Source organism: Rutidosis leptorrhynchoides, chromosome 6 (genome assembly GCF_046630445.1).
Source record: "Rutidosis leptorrhynchoides isolate AG116_Rl617_1_P2 chromosome 6, CSIRO_AGI_Rlap_v1, whole genome shotgun sequence".
Lineage (NCBI taxonomy): Eukaryota > Viridiplantae > Streptophyta > Magnoliopsida > Asterales > Asteraceae > Rutidosis > Rutidosis leptorrhynchoides.
In genome coordinates, this window is record NC_092338.1 from 94,607,464 (window position 1) to 94,617,970 (window position 10,507).

At 31.9% G+C, this 10,507-nt stretch overlaps 1 pseudogene; it reads right to left on the bottom strand.

Moving 5' to 3' along the window:
- Nucleotides 1–53: 53 nt before the first annotated feature.
- On the bottom strand, nucleotides 54–1,521 carry LOC139852765 (actin-depolymerizing factor-like; annotated as a pseudogene).
- Between the last annotated feature and the right edge of the window lie 8,986 nt (nucleotides 1,522–10,507).

The window sequence follows — 10,507 nt, forward strand, 5'->3', positions numbered from 1 at the left end:
ATCCGTTACCTTATTCATTTCACCAGTTAGTTTTTTTTTTCACCGACGGGCACCATATATATACTGTCAAGGAGACAACGTAGAAACAGAGAAGCATGCATATATCATTTACCATTTACGTATAACGATAAGGCACAAACTACATGAAAAGGTCCATATATTGAGCAATTAAGACTGTATACTACCTTAAAGGTGCATAAACACAATCAGTAAACGCGTTGTCTAAGCACTTCGAGCTCCATCTCTGTAGAATCAGTAGCTTGAATCTCATAATGAACACTTTCTAAATCATGTCTGAACCAACTCTTGGATGTTGCATACAGCATCCTGGCACGTATACGAGAGGACTCAGGCGACCTACATAATTCCCAGATCAAATACCATAAATTCAATCTCCATTCAATATAGTTACAGAACAACAATCAACAAACAATCATATAGTTACAGGCTTACAGCAACTTAAGGGAATAACCCGACCCATTGCGCAACTGCCAACCCGCTCGTTTTGTTATCTCTTCTATAATTCAATAAGATATAAGATACTTGTGGGCAAATTAAAGAGATGAAAGCTAACCAAGCAATGAAGAAAATTTAGCTCTTTTGACAGTTTTCAGAAGTGACAAAATCCAAGTCATAGACGGCATATCTGCAATCATTCTCAGGCAATGCTGACGTGAAATCTTCGTAGCTCTCAGCGGGACTGCCTGTTTTATCAACAACAACTTCGCTTTTTTTCTCGTCGATTTTGAAAATTACGTAACGGTGAGCCTTCTTTCTTTGCAATTCAAAGAATGTGCCCTTGCAGTGGTCAGTAGCACCCATCCCAGATAAAGCATTCGTCTGTAAATCAAATATCATATACGTAACGAGTATAATAACACTCATGAACTAGCAGAAACATACCATTATTTTCAAAAAAAAAAAAAAAAAAAGTAAGTACGATGGAAAAATACTGCAATAACTTGTAGTGGTAGGTCATTTTTAGGATAAAACTATCAGCTAAAACTGGTTTTTTGGGTATAATTTTTAAAACTCGACCAATCCACAACAAAGTCCTTCAGCAAAAACATGGATGGATACAGACGAAAATATAAGACATTTCGTCGAACACGTTGAAGGCATACTCGAATTATTATAAACTATATCAATGGTTTACTGTAATAAATGTATATACGATCATGAAGCAAGCAGTAGTAGTTTTTTCTTTTCTTTTTAGTAATTCATTCATTGATGTGTAACAGAAAAAGATAATCATGATATATGATGAATACGTACACCTGCTGCTCGGAATCTGAAGGACATGACTGAAAATTGATGCAAATGATAATAAGTAATTCACCAAAGGGTTTGATAATCGGAAATTAAAATAAAAGAATGATTGTGAGATTCCGATTACGCGTTAGAACAACGCAAACTCTGCCGACTTTCGTATCAGTGGACTTGTGGGTTCCTAAGTCGCCAACTAGTTTCCGCATTTTGAGTATTTAATTTTTATACCATTCTCTAAGATAAGATAAATTGTTGTGTTCTGATTTTTCTGACGTGACATTATTTTATGATGTATGAGCGCTATGGTAAATAGGGATGGCGTCCGCGGGCGATGGGCACAGATCCTATATACCCGCGACTCGTCGGATTATTTTTTTACTCATTGAGACCCGTTAACCGCCCACGGGTTAAAACGTTTCGCCCATGCTCGTGAATCGCGGATACCCGTGACCCGCGGGTAATAATATTATACCAAATAATTTTATTAATTATAAAATTATATGTATAAATTGTTGCAAAAACATGTGTATCGGCAGTGACATGTTAACCCTGTGTTGAATTTTGTCAACTCATCCAGTCGTCCCCGGTAGCCCACTAGAGCCTGGCGAAACACCATCACCCAGTTCCCCACAGCATGTCAGGCCCGAGAATCGAACCTGCATTGTTATTGTTGCAATCTTCGCATGCGTGGGACCAAGGGATCATTTGGGCCCGGTAAGAATGGTTTTTGATCCAATTATTTGAAAAATCCTTACTTAGTGTAGCCCACTGGAGCCTGGCGAAACACCATCACCCATTTCCCCACAGCATGCCAGGCCCGAGAATCGAACCTGCATTGTTATTGTCGCAATCTTCGCATGCGTGGGACCAAGAGATCATTTGAGCCCGATAAGAATGGTTTTTGATCCAATTATTTGAAAAATCCTCACCTAGTGGGAATCGAACCCTCACCTCCCCTAAGGGAGAGTGAGTTATTCACCACTAGGCTATTGGCCCATTCTTAAATTATATGTATAAATAACATGTAAATTGACATGTAAATTAAGCTCGATACTTAAATCCCAATGTGTTCGATGACAATGGATGATTCAAACAAGCTTCTGTCTTTTTCATACTCTTGTCTCATAGTTTTTTTTCTGATGTAAATAAGCTAAAATGTGCTCTGATCGATTTCATTGTTCTTAGTATGCTATAAATACTCTGATTGTACCTTATATTTAATCAATAAAATCATCTATTTGTTTTTTTTAATGTGGAAAATAAAAGTTTAACTTATATATGTAATCTTAATCATTATTTCATTACAAGTAAAAACATTTTTAAATTTAATACGGAGTACTTGTACGTATAAACTCGTGGGTAATTTAAAAAAGTCTCATGAATTAGCGGATCGGGTTTTACCCGCGACGGGTAGTATATACCCGCGACTCGCCCACAATCCGTCGGCGGGTCTAATTTTTTACCCGTACCTGTGCCCGCGGGTAACATTTAATGATTTTTCCCGCCCATCGTGAAATGTCCCGTTCATATTGATTATAAACATTCCATATTAATTGATTTCGTCGCGAGGTTTTGACCTCTATATGAGACGTTTTTCAAAGACTGCATTCATTTGTAAAACAATCATAACCTTTATTTTATCGATAAAGGTTTAAAAAGCATTACGTAGATTATCAAGTAATGATAATCTAAAATATACCGTTTACACACGACCATTACATAATGGTTTACAATAAGAATATATTACATCAAAAAAATAAGTTTCTTGAATGCAGTTTTTACATAATATCATACAAGCATGGACTCCAAATCTTGTCCTTATTTTAGTATGCAACAGCGGAAGCTCTTAATAATCACCTGAGAATAAACATGCTTAAAACGTCAACGACAAAAATGTTGGTGAGTTATAGGTTTAACCTATATATTATCAAATCATAATAATAGACCACGAGATTTCATATTTCAATATACATCCCATACATAGAGATAAAATTCATTCATATGGTGAACACCTGGTAACCGATATTAACGAGATGCATATAAGAATATCCCCTATTATTTCGGGAAATCCTTCGGATATGATAAAAACGAATTCGAAGTACTAAAGCATCCGGTACTTTGGATGGGGTTCGTTAGGCCCAATAGATCTATCTTTAGGATTCGCGTCAATTAGTAGATCGGTTTACTAATTCTTAGGTTACCAAGCAAAAGGGGCATATTCGGCTTCGATCATTCACCCATATAATGTAGTTTCAATTACTTGTGTCTATTTCGTAAAACATTTATAAAAGCGCATGTATTCTCATCCCAAAATATTAGATTTTAAAAGTGGGACTATAACTCACTTTCACAGATTTTTACTTCGTCGAAAAGTAAGACTTGGCCACTGGTCGATTCACGAACCTATAACAAATATGTACATATATATCAAAGTATGTTCAAAATATATTTACAACATTTTTAATACGTTTTAATGTTTTAAGTTTATTAAGTCAGCTGTCCTCGTTAGTAACCTACAACTAGTTGTCCATAGTTAGATGTACAGAAAATAAATTGATATATATTATCTTGACCCAATCCACGACCCAGTGTATACACGTCTCAGGCTAGATCACAACTCAAAGTATATATATTTTTGGAATCAACCTCAACCCTGTATAGCTAACTCCAACATTACTGTATATAGAGTGTCTATGGTTGTTCCAAATAATATATATAGATGGGTCGATATGTGATGTGCTGGATCGAGACCTTTATTTTGAACGGATTTGAGTTGTTTTGTTACACGAATTGATTTATTGTATATGTGGTATTTTATAGATTTTAGGTTGATTTCACACATATATATAGGCAACTAGTCCTATTCGTGTAGTTTAGTTTGATGGTAAATCCGATTCGTTCCACAGGGAGATGGAGCGTTTAATGGTTTTCTTTTTAATAGTCTTTGATGTCAAACTTAATTAAAGAGGGTTTTGGATTAGGCAATTGTAACATAACAGTAAAAGATAATAACTTAACTAATTTGCTAAATAAAATTACAAGATTACAATAATTAACTTAAAAGGGAACTAAATGAAATTATGCTAATTTTTTATGCGATAATTATATTACAAAATGGTAAATAGTAAAATAGTAATTTTTAATAAAACTATATATTTAGATTTTTGTTTTAAGCAATAATTATATAAAATTAATTAAATTAACTAAATGACATTTTTAACTAAACTTAATACAAATAAAAAGGAAATTAATTAATTTACTGATTATAAACTAGTTACAATTTATAAACTTATAATTAATACTAATTTTAGGATTAAAACATTTATTTAAGCATTTTATACTAATTAAAACTAATTATATAATAAAAATAACTAATAACCTAATTATAAATAATTAATTAATCAAAACCCTAATTTTTGACCTAGATGATACTGTAGCCGCGTCAAGCCTTACACGATTCGTGTGAGGCTACACGATTCGTGTAAGTGAAAAATATGTGACAAATACTGTTACGAACATTAAATGTTTTATTTATAGATTTTTATATATTTTAAACTTATAATTCGTAAATAAAGATGATAATAATTTTATAAGAAATATAAATGAGGTAAATGGGAGTGTTTACTTAATTGTGTCACCCCTAGGTCCATGGATTGTTTTAAGTTTTACGCCCTATTAAAATGTTCTAGTATCAAACTTTACATTTTTCTCTCGAATAAATATAAAGTTACAACTTAACTAAATAAAATCTAATTTTCATTGGATTCTTTTTAGAAAGCTACTATTCCCTAAGCATTTAAATTGAGACCTAGCCTAGTTTTGACCTTCGCCAACACCCAAATTATAACGGTTTCCCTTTTTATAATTTCACCTTCATATAATTTATTGATATCACCCAAACCACCGAAGTTTATTTCTAAATTGGTGTCAATAACTTATCCATAAATTCGTCTAGATCATTTTTAATGTTGAAGCTTAATTTAGGTAAATAAATATAACTTTCGTTATTTACATTTACTAAATTAAGTGGCAAGGGTTAAATATCTAATTACATAAAAAATGGTTCTTTTAACTAGGCTCAATATTAAAAATACTAAAGTTACATTTTAACTTTTACTAATGGTAACAATCCATTTCACTAGGGGCTCTACATTTAAGCAAACACTAGGGAAATTTAGCTATCCATTACACTAAGGTAGACATAAAAATATAGATATGCAAACATAATAACAACGCTAATTTTAACAGAGTAAACTTACTAAAATATCTTCACTTGCATTAACTTCAAACAGTAGAAAAATTACAATAATAACACCCCTTTCACGCGTACAATAACACCCTTTTATCACGAACAATACCCCCTTAATAGTTGAAACTATTTTTACAGCGTAATAAAATTGACAATAATTTAACTATAATAAACTTGTGTTGTAAATGTGTTGTAATATATCTCTCTCCCTGTAACTCTCTGAACGTACTCCTTTTATAATTGAAGTTTGAAGTAGTTGGTGAAGTTTGCAACTTTGTTGAAATCCTGCTGTCTCTCCATTTGAGAAAAGAAGTGTTTTAAAAATCATAAAGTCAGCCGACCTTCTGGATAACCGAACAGTGCTTTTGGCCTAACATTACACGAATCGTGTATGGTCACACGATTCGTGTAAGACCAGTTATATTACACGATTCGTGTAACACCACACGATTCGTGTAAGAGTAAATGTCAGATTTCTTCATTTTTCTTCTTCAGTTGTTCTTTGTTGATCTCGTGTTAACGTGTACTGATTTGGCAATTCTTATTTGAACTCTTTTCTTCATCTATCTTGTACTTTCATTCGAATAAACGTTTCTTGATATAAATCTGGTTAAAACTATCGTTTTATCGTTGAATCTTCAAATAGCAATCTCTTATCCACTTTTGTCGTTTTTCTCGTGAAATGCGCATTGAATTTCTTTGTAGAAGATAAAAACCTATGAAATATGAGTGATATTGCGTCGAATAATATGTATGTTTAGAGCAATATCAATATGATATGTCAAAACATTTACATACGTGTCTATGGTATCCCAAGATTACATAATATACTAGAATACATGTATAATACAATATAAGTTAGCTAGGATATGATTAATATAGATTTGTTACCAATTTTCACGTAGCTACAACAAGTAAAAATATCCAATCTTGTTTTACCCATAACTTCTTTGTTTTAAATCCGTTTTGAGTTATTCAAGTTGCTATGATTTTATATTGAACTTAAGTTTATGAATCTAAACAGAAAAAGTATAAGTTTATAGTCGGAAATACAGGTTACAAGTCATTTTTGTAAAGGTAGTCATTTCAGTCGAAAGAACGACGTCTAGATGACCATTTTGGAAAACATACTTCCACTTTGAGTTTAACCATGATTTTTGGATATAGTTTCATGTTCATAAGAAAAATCATTTTCCCAGAAGAACAACTTTTAAATCAAAGTTTATCATATTTTTTAATTAACTAACCCAAAACAGCCTGCGGTGTTACAACGACGGCGTATATCCAGTTTTACGGTGTTTTTCGTGTTTTCAGGTTTTAAATCATTAAGTTAGCATATCATATAGATATATAACATGTGTCTAGTTGATTTTAAAAGTCAAGTTAGAAGGATTAACTTTTGTTTGCGAACAAGTTTAGAATTAACTAAACTATGTTCTAGTGATTACAAGTTTAAACCTTCGAATAAGGTAGTTTTATATATACGAATCGAATGATGTTATGAACATCATTACTACCTCAGGTTTTGTGGATAAATGTGATGACCTAGAAATTTTTGACTAAATTTAAACTTAATCTTTAGCGTTTCCGACACGATAAGCAAAGTCTATGAAGTTGAATCCTAAAATTCTTGAACTATTCAAATACCCTTCGATTGTTCTCAACGATTTGCGAACAAATATATGTAAATAGATACATATATATACTATAACTTAAAAATGTAATAAAGTGTTATGAAAATGATACTGTGCATTAACCTTATTGGTTTGATTATCTGATTGATATATTTAACTACGGAGTTAAAAGATTATGCCAAACGATTGAATTAAAAGATATTTATTGAGTCCCTTAAAGATTATGATATTATTACGAGTCTCTGTTGTGAGGTCCACGTTGATTTGGGAAATCGTTCATTTTTAACGATATTCGAAATAAATGGTAAAGTTTTTGTTTAAATAACGTAATTTGGAGACATACAATAATAAGGAATATTAACTGTTATAATTAGATATATGAATAACTTGTGATATGTATTTTAAAACGTATATATTAATATTGAAAATATATAAAATATAATATTAAACTGGTCATAAAACGAATTGTTATTATATATATATTAACAAATAGCGAGACAATGATTTATAGAAGTAAATAACCAAAACACTCGAAAGTTTAATATATACTTTGAGTGGTATAGTTTAGGGATAATTTAAGGCTATATTTTGACAAAGGTACGTGACACGAAATGTAAAATGCAAGTTTTCTAAACGTACAAAAATGCGTTCGAGAAACCGGAACCGGGGCATAAGTCGAGTGACAACGTACGAGACATCGGAACGAAAATTTCAAGTTAACTATGCACAAGAATATAATATAATATATAATTAATTAATATAAATTATATATATTATATATTAATAAATAAATATTTCGACAAACAAGAAAACAAAAGTTTGTGAGCTGGATCAGAGGGTCATGCGATCGCATGGCCTTGATGCCTAGAAACCATACGATCGCATGGGGTTGGAAATCAGGCCACATCTATAAATTCATCGAATTTGTTCCAGTTTTGCACACATACATATTACACTCGTATATATATTTATATTTATATTTATATTTATATTATTATTATTATTATTATTATTATTATTATTATTATTATTAAGATTAATATTATTATTAATCTTATTATTATTAATATTATTAATTAGTATTATACATAAAATACTACGACGAGGTTATGAGCGTGTCACTTTCAAAATGGTTTTCAAGCGGGATAGAGCTAAGAAAATTATGGGTTATTGGCAAGGAGGTTATGGGTAATGTTCGGGGGTATATTTGTGAATCAAACCTAGTGTTTATCATCTCCGTTACGTCTACGTACTTTCCTACAATATTGAATCTCAATACTGATACGTAAGCACTCATATTTTATATTTTATATATTAATTGTGTATCCATGTCTAGTGCTCGAGTATATATATTTATACATGCTTGTATGCTAAATTTCATCGCTAAACAAGAAAAATCAATGACTTTTCATTTAGACATCGAATAGTTTCGATGAACGGATTAGAAGATATGATCAACTGAATTATAATTGACGTTAATTGGAATTGCTTATGAATTTACAATTAAGATTTAAACAACTTGTTTACAAGATTGATAAAATGAATTTTTAAATATTACCAGACCAGTAAATGAATCGTTATATAAGGTACGTCTCGTTTGTTGAACTATTGTCAAAATTGACTTTTTGAAACAACATTGAATAACTTTTGTATGTCGATATCGAGCATTAGGATTGTGATACACTGTGACCTGACCTAGCTTGATAGACATTTATTGACCAACATATGTTCTCTAGGTTGAGATCTACGATTATTTGATATTCTGAGTTTCGGTCACATTACGATGAACAACTTTCTGTGCTGCTAAGGTGAGTTTCATTTGCTCCCTTTTTAATTGCTTTTGCAATATATATTTTTGGGCTGAGAATACATGCACTTTATTTTAAATGCAATGGACACAAGTACATACTAAATTCTACACCGAGTTTGAACCGAAAATCCCTTAGCTTTGGTAACTAGTAACTGCCAGTTATAAGAACTGGTGGGCGCGAGTAGTAATATATGGATCCATAGGGCTTGACATCCCCGTCTGTTCTAGGTATAAAAATCCTAGCCTGAACTAAAGAACAGACGTATGCTATTTGAGTTTAGTACACGTTGGATTGCGTGTATTGTACATGTTGGTTGCATGTATGTTAAAACAGGGGTACTTATTATAACGTTAAAGTTTAGTTACCAGGGTGCTCAATCTTGTAGAATATTTTGATAAATGTTTCTGGACGAAACAACTGAAATCTTGTGATCCACCTTTATATACAGATTATATGAAACTATAAAACTATGAACTCACCAACCTTTGTGTTGACACTTGTTAGCATGTTTTTTCTCAGGTTTCCTAGAAGTCTTCCGCTGTTTGCTTATGTGTTAGACAAGCTATGTGCATGAAGTTTTACATGACATATTTTTCAAGGAAACGTTGCATTCACCAAATCATCACCATGTATCTTATTTTGACTGCATTGTCAACGGAAGTATTATTGTAAACTATTATTTACGGTGATTGTCTATATGTAGAAATCATCAGATGTCGAAAACCTTTGATTTAAATATTCATTTATGGTGTGCCTTTTTAAAAGAATGCAATGTTTACAAAACGTATCATATAGAGGTCAAATACCTCGCAATGAAATCGATGAATGACGTGTTCTTCCATATGGATTTGGAGCGATCGTCACAATAAACCTACTGGAAATGAGAAAAATAGATCTATCTTCAAAGGATCCTTGGATGACTTGAAAGTTCTTGAAGCAAAATCATGACACGAAAACAAGTTCAAGTAAGATTTTCACTAGAAATAAGATTGTTAAAGTTATAGAAATTGAATCAAAGTTTGAATATGAGTATTACCTTGTATTAGAAAGATATCTTACTGTAAATAAGAAAGATTTCTTGAGATTGGATGATCACTCAAAGTGGATTTGCAAGATTGGAAGTAAGCTAACAAACTTGGAAGTGTTGTTGGTGTGTTCTTGAGTAGTTGTTTTATAACTTGGTTTATGTATGGATTTATGAACTAGATTGAGCTAGATTTTGATGAAGATGATGAAGAACACTTAGAACAAAGGAAGAACACTTGAGAGAGAGTAATTTGATTCAAGAAAATTGAAATGGAAATGTGTTTGTGAGTACTCCCATTCACGTGAACTTACACTCTCCATATAGGCTTCATTAGTTTGTAATTTTGTGAGATATTTCATACTAGATGTTAAATGATGGTTCCTACATGGTTAGGTGACTCACATGGGCTGCTAAGAGCTCATCATTGGAGTGTATATGCTAATAGTAAATACATTTAGAAGCTGTGTATTGTACGAGTACAAATACGAGTGTATATGAGTAGAATTGTAGATGAAAA